The sequence below is a fragment of the Panthera leo genome, chromosome A2 (assembly GCF_018350215.1).
Source record: "Panthera leo isolate Ple1 chromosome A2, P.leo_Ple1_pat1.1, whole genome shotgun sequence".
Lineage (NCBI taxonomy): Eukaryota > Metazoa > Chordata > Mammalia > Carnivora > Felidae > Panthera > Panthera leo.
The window spans coordinates 49,609,219-49,618,433 of NC_056680.1; the positions used below are offsets into that span (position 1 = coordinate 49,609,219).

A 9,215-nucleotide genomic window follows, 5' to 3' on the forward strand; every position below is an offset into this window, starting at 1 on the left:
GGTGACCTTGGATAAATCACATAAACTCATTAATAAAATGGAAATCTTTCTACCTCATTTCTCTTGTGAAATAACCAAAAAGTGAAAACTTATATTAGGAATGCAAGGTTTTTTGTGTTTTTTTTTTGATAAATATGATCATATATAGTCTACTAGGGATAAAAATCTCAAGGTGCTTCCTGTGGTACCCTCATTGGCCCTGAGCAGTAGAGCTTTGTGGTTACATGTAAGGAAGGGATTTGGAAGTCACCTGCAGGATTTAAATCTCACCTCCAACTCTGGCCATAGGTGTGACCTCACATAAGTTCCTCAAACTGAATTATCAACCTTTTTTTTTTCCTTATCTACAAAATAATTAGCTCACAGAGTTATTGTCATGTTAGTTCACGTATGACAAAATTAACATAACTGAGTTGATTCTAGTTCTGAAAATTATTCTGGACACGCTGGTGTTATTTGGTATAGTATTTGTGTAAAAGGCTGAAAAGAAGCCAACGTAGAGGATGCTAACACAAATCGTAGAGAAGGCAAAGTTTCTTTCTATGTCTAGTGCCAGCAGGCACCCCCAGACCCTCGTTCCTCCTTCCTGCTATCCCTTTAGTGAGCTCAATGGGATTTTAAAGCAGCTCTTCCTCCACACTGCCCAATAGAAGAATGAAATACAGATATAAGATGCTGTCCTCCAAAATGTACATTTTGTGGGGCCAAGCACAGGACACAAAGAAAATCTAGAGGAAAATTCTAGAGTGTACATACAAATGCTCAAGACATAGGATGTCAGAGATGAAGAGGTAAGGGAATCATCCTAGTGGGATATAAGCCACCATGGCTGTATCACAAAATCACAAAATCACAGTGAGTTCTTTTGTATTCACAAAATCACAATGAAGTTCTTTGAGTGTCTACTGTGAAAACATTGTCCAACATACTTTATTGTCTATAATCTCATTCAGTCCTCATAAATCTCCTTCAGAGTAAATATTACCATTCCCCCTTTAGAAAGGAGGAAAGGCTCACAGTGATGTCTCCTGGATGAAGTCACACAGAAGTTATGAAAAAGAGTGAGTCTGTGATAGGTTTTTGCAGCTCTGCCTTACCTTCCCAGAATTTTAAAAGTTCATTTGGCTGGTCACATAAAATAACTCACCCCTAAGTGTCCAGGGCGGTCTTCTGGATTCTGGACCTTGTGCTGTTATTTTCTTGCTTTCATTGGCCCACTGGAAGCTTCAGTTCCCAAAATCTGCAGATAAGGAGTAGTTCCAAAGGTTCCCTGAGCCTAAAAGGGAGAAGGAAATAATAGGTAGATGAAATCATAATTGCACAAATAAAAAATAATGGCAGAATAGACCACTAAAAATAGGAACTAATATTTCCTGGAAAAAGAGGGCAACAAAGTTTAAGACTTTATCTTGAGAAAATAAAACTAAAATGTATTAAAGGGAGTTAATTTTACATTTAATAAAAATATAAATTATACTGCAATTATTTGACAATTATTAAAGTTAACAAAGAACATTTGAGATCATTTTCCAAAGGAATTACGTAACTGCATGCCCATGATACCCTCCAATGTAAAGGGAATCATTCTTGCAAAAAAAAACACTGAGAGTTCATCAATTTTCCCAAAGGCTTCCCTGTATCCTTTGATATTCAAATCATCAAATTATTCTCCTTTGAAGCCTATCGTGTCATCCTCCTTGTCGATTTTTCTCTTCTTCAATTATTAACTGGTCTAACTCTGTCAGATCCTCATTTGTCAATTATTTTGCATGTGATTAGAGAAATTCTTCATCATCCCTTCATCTTTGCAAAATCCTGCAGCTTTTTCCAAGATGTGCAGTTTCCTTCTGCAGTCAAATTGGAATATACATGTGCTATGTTGTCAGATGTCTGAGAGAACCCAGCAAAGGTACCAATACTGTGGATGTAGAGAGCAGTATGTTAAGTGAAGAGAGATATTCTCATGGACACTAACTGTAATGAGGGGACAGTTTATTAGTCCATGCCCTCATTCACTGATGCCTTTCATCCCACTCTCCTACATAGCTGTAACTCTAGGGGTGATGGTAAATAATATTATGGTAAAAAGATTCTCTGTATTAGGAAGAATAATAACTCCTAAGTCCTGGGGAGCTCTTCACAGACAGCAAGCTACTTTCACATCCATCACCAGTGTATCCTAACACTATCCTTTAAAGAGAGGTGAAGTATTTTTATATACAATTTCACAGATGAGGAAACTGAGACTCAGCAAGGTGTACATTTTTAAAGAATTTCTTCCTAACCTACTCTCCATCTTCAAAGTATTAACTTTTGTTTACTATTTTCTTGCTTGGCATTGAGTACTGTGCTAAGTATTTTACATGTAGCACCCCATTTATTCCTGATAACTGTCTGAGTGAATGATTACAATTAGGCATTATTAACTTAATTTTGTAAAAACAAAACTGAGGATAATTAAAGTTAAGGAACTTGTTGTGTTAAGTCACTTATTGCTACAACAATCCTGTATAAGAAATGACCCCAAAATCTCAAAGGCTTCCAACAACCATCATTTATTTCTTACTCAAAGAATCAGCTGGAGGGCTGAGTTGACTCTGGTTCAGGTAGTAAGTTGGGTTCAGATCTGTTCCATGTGGGTCATTTATGACCCATGCTGAAGTTGCAGTAGCTATCTGGGGCAAGACCTCCTCATGACATGTCAGCAGTGCATGAGGCTATGTTCATGTCATATCCCTGAACCTGTCACTGTCCAAAATGAATCACTGAATAAAACCAACTCAATGGAAAAAGGGCATAGAATCTGTCTACACTGCTGGGAAGCACTGAAGAGTCACATGACTAAGAGTATGGGTGGATAACCTATTATAGGTGTGGGCAGGCAAAGAGGGTAACAGTTACGTATTTTGTATTTCTGACAACAGCCATATCTTACCACTGGCCCAAGTCTCCCCACCAAGTTCTGACTCCAGAGCCCATGCTGTTAATCACCTCCAGGTACTTTGCAGGAACTGCACCCAATGCACAAAAGTGAGTCCTTGTGGTCATGTTGATACTATATCACCACTTCCTCCTGATCAAAGTTGTTTGTCACCTTCTAGCTGAACCCTCTTGATCCTCCTCTGTATAGATAGCCCCGTGTAGCTCAGGAGCTAACCCAGAACTGGATGATTACTCTCTGTATTTCGAGGACAGCAGCTAAGAAGAAAAGATTTCCTCCTGGGCTGCACTGACCTTAATAGTATATTGAAACAGCAATTCTCAGTTCACAAAGCATTTTCATAGTTCTTATCTCAATGGGCCCTTCTCCCTTAAATTTCAGGTGATAGACATTATCATAGCCATTTTAAAGATTTAGAAGCTGAGGCTTAGCAAGACAAAAGACTCTGCAAATACATAGTTCATGAGCTCCCTGGTCTGGAAATGACGTGAAACCTTCTGTTTAATGTACTTCTATCATCTGGGCAGGCCACTTACTGAGGCTCCTGCAGATGACTTCACTTAATTTTCACAGCAGTGAAATGGGCCAGATGTTCTTATCTGTTTCTGTACACAAGAAGTTAGAACTGTCCCAGGTCATAAGCGAGGGAAGTGGCAAAACCACAGTCCAGCCCAGCTGTGTCACTGCACTGCCTCTTCCTTTAAACTCTACATGCTATTTTGTTTCTTCTTTCATCCTTGTCCCACCTCTCCACTAGGCAATCAGCTGCCAAAAGCCAGATGGTCTCTTGCCTCAAACCCTTGTGATGTAGCCAAACCATGGTCTGGACCCAGGATTTGTCTTTGACTCCATACCTGAACATTTTCGTTCTTCTTTTCTCAGTCTCCTGTATGCTACTCTGTCTAGTTCCATCTGGATCAATTGCTTTCTGACCCTCAGGCCTACTGGCTAGATCTTGATGCCTATTACCTCTCATCCTGCCACACAGAACTTCTCTTCTTAATGTCCTATTTTAAGACATTTCTACATTTACACCTCTATCAGTTTGGACTGGAATGTCTTCAAGTTCAACTTTTGGACAAACAGGTTTTCAACATGTTTACAAGAATAAATCTATCCTTGATGTTTTTGTCCACAATATGTCTCATATATTTAAAATGTTCTTTTTATTTAAATTTACATATAATAAAATTAAACCTTTTTATGTATAGTTCCATGGCATTTAACACATGAATAAGTTTGTGTTACTATCATAACTGATGCACAGAACCATTCTGCCACTTCAAAATTCCCTTCTGCTTTCCCTTTGTAGTTACACCCTTCTTCACTCCTAACAATTGATATCCACTGATTAGTTCCTCACTGCTATAATTTTGTGTTTTCAAGAATGTCATATAATATGTAACCTTTTGAGCCTGGCTTCTCTCACTCACGATAATGCCTTTGAGATGCATCCAGAATGCTGTATGCATAAATAGGCCATTCCTTCTTATTGCTGAGTAACATTTCATTGTATGGATGTGCCCTGGTTTGTTTTTACATTTCCCTGTTGAAGGACATTTGGAAAGTTTCCAGTTTGGACTGATTATGAATAGAGCTGTCATAAACATTCACATATAGATGTTTGTATGAACAGAAGTTTTCATTACTCTAGGATAAGCATCCAGGAGCAGACTGCTAGGTCATATGATAAATGTATTCTTAACTTTATAAGAAAGTGCCATACAGTTTTCCAGAGTTAGAGGTAGTTTTCTTACCTACCTCTATGCAGTTTTATTACAGGCAGACTTTTGTTTGTTGGTTTGTTTTGTTTTGTTTTGTTTTAGAGAGAGTGCAAACAAGGGAGAGGGCAGAGGGAGAGAGAGAAAGAATTTTAAGCAGGCTCCATACTCAGCACAGAGTTCAATGTGGGGCTTGATGCCACGGCCCTGGGATCATGACCTGAGCCAAAAACCAAAAGTGGGACTCTCAACTGACTGAGCCACCCAGGTGCCCCTCACAGATTCTGTTACAGTGCTTACGCCCGGTCTTTGCTCCTCCAGATTTACTCTTGGCTCTTCTCCATCTTTCTCCATGCTCAGAAGACTAGTATCCATGGCTACACCAAGTAACTCCCTTATTTTTTGCTTCCCATTGGGTTTGGCTTGTGGGAGGCACTGTTAAGATGGCAGAAGGCAGGAATAGAAGGATGTCAGGATTTGCTTGCCTGATACCTCCCTTCTGGTTGTCACAGTTGTTGTAGCTCTCTAACATAGCCATTGTTTCTTCCAGGCCACACACTTTGATTCCCTTGCCTCCATGGGCCTATTCTTGGTCACCAGGGGTCAATGCACTGTCTCTGGTCATTGTATATTCTTTTTATATTCATATGTTTATATTCTTTTTATATTTATATTAATCTTTGCAAAGTCACTATAAAATAGGAAGATAGCTGAGAAAACAGAGGCACAAGGATAAATTGCCTGAGGTCACATAGGTGGTAATTAACAAAGCCAAGATGAAAATCCAAGTCTTTTGACCCTTAAGCCCATGTTCTTCCCAATAAACTGACTGCATCTTATTTGTGTCAATTCTCTTATCATATATCCCTAGAGATAATTCACCACACATGCTGGGAACATTAAAATAAACTAGCAAAGTCTTGAATTTATGGTCCACATCTTCTCAGCATGTTGACTACATCAATATAGCTTCTCTTCTTCCTATTTATCTGATTTTCTTTCTTATTTTTTTCTTTTTTTAAGTGAAAGAGAGACAATGGGGGAGGGGCAGAGAGAGAGAGAGAGAAAGAGAGAGAGAATCCCAAGTAAACTATGCACTGTTAGCACAGAGCCCAACGTGGGGCTTGAACACATGAACTGTGAGATCATGACCTGAGCAAAAGTCAGACGCTTAACTGAGTCACCCAGGCACCCCTGATTTTGTTTCTTTATTCCTAATACCCATGGTATCTTTTGTATCAATTCTAAGCTTAATAAAAAAATGATCAAAATTCCTGAATAAAACATGGGAAGGCTAAATAAAATATTTTTGTTCTTAAGTGAATATTGTCTAATGCTAATATGCCCTATATTCATTATTTCAATGAATAATTGAATAGATTAATAATTTCTTTTAAACTTTAAATATTTTAACATAAACATCTACTGGAATAATCGTGAAATTGAAAGGAACCGTTCTTATTTAACAAAATAACCAATGCCTATGGGTGTCTGGCCTTACTACCCTTAGGGAGAACATGAATATAGACACAATGCACAGCTCTATATGCACATTCATCTATTCATTCCTTTGCAAATTACTGACTTCATTTAAGTCATTTACCCAACGTCTTTCTACTAGTAAATAGAGTTGCTACTTCTCTTGATTTTCACATCAGCAGTCTATTTACTATGAGAGAGTAATTTAAACTGGGATCTGTAGAACCCCAGGGGTCCCTACATGCACTCTTAAGGATGTGCTAGGTGCTCTTTAGGGTAACCAACCACCCCAATTTTTCCAAGAGTGAGGGTTTTTCCCAACATGTGGGACTTTCAGCACTAAAACTCAGAATATTCTGGGCAAACTGTGGGACTTTCAGCACTAAAACTTGGAATATTCTGGGCAAACTAATGAAATGGTCATTCTAACTGGACAGAATGTGTTTGAATTCAATTACAGGAAGGTCACCCAGATGATTCAGTATATGTGTGTATATACACACATACACATACATATATATAGATATATACACACATGTGTATATATATATACATATATATTAATATTACTATTGGAATTATGCAAACAAAATTATTTGTAGCTTTAATCCTCTTCCCTACCACATTTCCTTTCCCTTATCCCCAACTCCAGAGGAGCCAGAAGCAGAAGACTGAGTTGGGGGTAAAGTGGAGAAAGGAGAGCAAAGAACAGCCTGCATTTCCTTCGCCATTGCTGGTCAGTGGAATGCAAAGAAAACCTAAACTTGAATGAGCAGATCAGCTCTGAATTTGATGACAGACTGGACTCTTGAGTTCTCCGTCTCTGAAAATGATATTGGTAATTATCTCAAAGTGACCAGAAAACTAATGGAGTCTGCTTAACGCAGCAGGTGGGAAAAGAGAAAGGAATTCAACAGACATTTGAAGGCAGAACTGGGCATAAAACAAGGCCCTTTCTTGGCTGTTCCCTACCAAAGCCAGCCTGCTTTAAAAAGTAGTTATGGGAATGCAGGTTATCTCTTTGGATATTGATTTCAATTCTTCTGGGTGAATTCCCAGAAGTAGAATTGCTGGATTATATGGTAGTTCTAGTTTTAATTTTTTGCAAAATCCCTATATTATTTTCTATAGCAGCTGCATCATTCCCACCAACAATGAATGTGTTCCAATTTCCCCACATCCTCACCAACATTTATCTTTATTTTTAAATAATAGCTACCCTAACAGATATGAAGTTTGCTTTTGATTTTTACTTCCCGGATGATTAGTGACACTGAACATCTTTTCCTATATCTGTTGGCCATTTGTATGCCTCTTTTTGCAGAAATGTCTATTCAATCTGATTATTTGGATATTTTTGCTATTGAATTATAGGAGTTCCTTACACATTTTGGATATTAGCCTCTTATCAAATATATGGTTTGCAGCATTATTCATAATATCCAAGATACCTGAACAACATAAATGTTGATCAATGGATGAATTTAAAAAAAAAAGAAAATGTGGTATATACATATGATGGAATACTATTCAGCCTTTAACAAGAAAGAAATCCAGGGGTGCCTGGGTGACTCAGTCAGTTAAGCATCTGACTCTTGGTTTTGGCTCAGGTCATGATCTCATGGGTTTGTGGGATTGAGCCCCATGTCAGGCTCTGCACTGACAGTGCGAAACTTGCTTGGGATTCTGTCTCTCTCTCTCTCTCTCTCTCTCTCTCCCTCCCTCCCTCCCTCCCTCCCTCTACTCCCCCCACCTTGTTCTCTCTCTCTCTCAAAATAAATAAATATTTCAACAACAAAAGGAGAGAAATCCTTCCATATGTGACAACATGAATGAACCTGGAGGATATTATGCTAAGTGAATATGTCAGTCACAGAAAGAAAAATACTTCATGATGTCACATGTGGAATAGAAAACAGTCAAACTCATAGAAACAGAAAGTAGAATGGTGGTTGTCAGGGGCTGGGAGAAGAAAGGAATGAGAACTTGCTGTTTGACAGTTATAAAGTTCCAGTTATATAAGATAAATAAGTTTTATAAATGCTGTTTGACAGTTATAAAGTTTCAGTAATATAAGATAAATAAGTTTTATAAATATTTATACAACCATGGTGCCATTTTTAACAATAGTGTAGTATACACTTTAAAGCTTATTAAGAGGATAGGACTCATTTCAAGTGTACTTACCACAATTCTAAAAAAAAAAAAAAAAAAAAAAGGTAAGGCAGTTATGAAAGAATCAAAGGCCCCAGTGAATGACTTATATGTGGAAAAGGAGAGGCAGGGATCAGGGTTCTCAGTCTACCTATGGGAGAAACTGGAGTAACAATGATACTTCCATGTATTATTAAGGCCAAGGACGTGGAGATGGAAGGTTTAAGTTCTAGTAATATTGTATCACTTCCTGGCTGTGAGACATTGGGAAAGTCATGAACTATTTGAAGCCTCACTTCTGCATCTGTGACATGGGAATGGTAATATCCACTGCATATGGTTCTGGTGATGGGAAAATATGTATGCACAAGTGCTTTGTAAATATAAAGCACTATGGAGACATGAAATATGATCATTGGCAACAGAAAGAAAATCAAGAGAAAGAGTCTCAATAAGGCATAGACAGCTGGTTTTCTATGAGGTCATTCTCAAAGGAAAAACCACAGAGGAGTGGATGAATCCTTAGATAGTAGAAAACAAGACCAGAAATCAAGGTCAGGGTTGTTGATTTATGGCTTTCTCAGGTGACAGACAGCCACAGTCAAGTATTTTGTACCACACCCTTCCCTCACTCCCTTGTTCAATTTCAACTCATCCTTCTGATTTCATTCATCTTAATGAGCACTTCCTCAGGGAAGCTTTCTCTGAACACCCTTCCCACCTGTCAGAAAAAGTCCACCCCAACATAGTTGAAATGTCACATTTGCTTTTTCAATTACTTGATTGATGCACCTCTCCACCCAACGCCTAGATAGCAAGCACCAAGGAGGAAGGAACCAGAACCATGGAGGTTTATCTTTATATCCTTATCACTAAGCAGATTGACTGGTGTGGAATAAATGTATACTGAAAACCTTAAT

At 38.2% G+C, this 9,215-nt stretch overlaps 1 long non-coding RNA gene across 1 annotated transcript in view; it reads right to left on the reverse strand.

The window, feature by feature from the left end:
* The window catches only part of LOC122214608, a 65,059-nt gene extending 63,794 nt beyond the window's left edge, over positions 1 to 1,265 (reverse strand). Inside the window, exon 1 of the long non-coding RNA XR_006199991.1 lies at positions 1,148 to 1,265. This is a non-coding gene — a long non-coding RNA (uncharacterized LOC122214608). The remainder of the gene's footprint in view (positions 1 to 1,147) is intronic.
* Between the last annotated feature and the right edge of the window lie 7,950 nt (positions 1,266 to 9,215).